This window comes from Puntigrus tetrazona, chromosome 2 (assembly GCF_018831695.1).
Source record: "Puntigrus tetrazona isolate hp1 chromosome 2, ASM1883169v1, whole genome shotgun sequence".
NCBI classification, from domain to species: Eukaryota; Metazoa; Chordata; class Actinopteri; order Cypriniformes; family Cyprinidae; genus Puntigrus; species Puntigrus tetrazona.
In genome coordinates this window covers 5,535,386-5,536,485 of record NC_056700.1, presented here as the reverse complement: position 1 = coordinate 5,536,485, position 1,100 = coordinate 5,535,386, and positions in this window count along the sequence as shown.

Sequence of the window (1,100 nt, the reverse complement as noted above, 5' to 3'; positions counted from 1 at the left end):
TGCCATGTTTGGTATTATTATTTTTGTACTTTGCTCATGAATCACACCTTGTAAGCCAACTGACTTTGCTGGTGTCATCAGTAAAAGTCACAAAACTGTTTTTATGTTGATTTGCACAATGCTGCTTCCAATCTAAAAGTAAAGACACAATCTTGAAAACGCATCAGAAAGACCACCAAAGCACAAATGAAAGTGAACCTTTTTTGCGCTCAGCTATTTTTTCCACAAATAACAGCTTATGTTACTTTCGTTTCTTTTGGAACAGCGCTAGTCTCAAAGAGTAGCTTCTATAAAGTAGTACAGTGATGATGTGGCATCGTTGGCATCACAATACTAATTTTTGAACCTGACTGTCTATATACATAGATCTGCTTGAAAAGTGACCAATGATTAACACAATTCTGACTGATTTAGGCAAATGAACCCACAGTGAAAAGTAAGGCACCCTTTTTCTCTGCATAACTGAATAGAAGTGTAACAGTGGTGTGTGTTGACTGTTGGCGACCTTGCTTTGAGAATGCTCAGTGTCGTATGTGTAGATTTCACATAGATGCTGCTTCTGTGTTCATGACGGAACGCTGTCTACCATCCTCTACTGCATCCTGGCAATCTGAGAATGGGACTTTTTTATTTTTTATAATTGCAAACACCATACTGCAATGCTAACCATCTGAGGATTTAGTCCAGAGTGGAATCTAGTCCTAGTCTTACCATTATGCTGTTATAGTTTTAGGAAAACTGAAGTGAGTTGCCCAGTAACAATGTCTTCCTGTTCATTAGTTGTTGTTGTTGTTGTTGTTGTTTTTTTTTTTTTTCATATCCCATCTAGTCTACCTGTGTGCTCAAAAGGTTTGCTCTGAATAGCTTTACAATTAGAACCTTGATATCCTAAATGTGTAAGAAGCATAATGATGCACAATTTATAGTATATAATATAAATATATAAATGTATTTTTTATTAAAATGATTATTTTTATCTTTTTCTATGTAAGTGTCTTAATATTTTCTTTCTTCAACTTAAACATGGAGGTTCTCCACCCTGCTGAAGCTGTTTGAAAGACGCTACATTGGTGAAATGCCAAAAACCAAGTAGTTTCAGC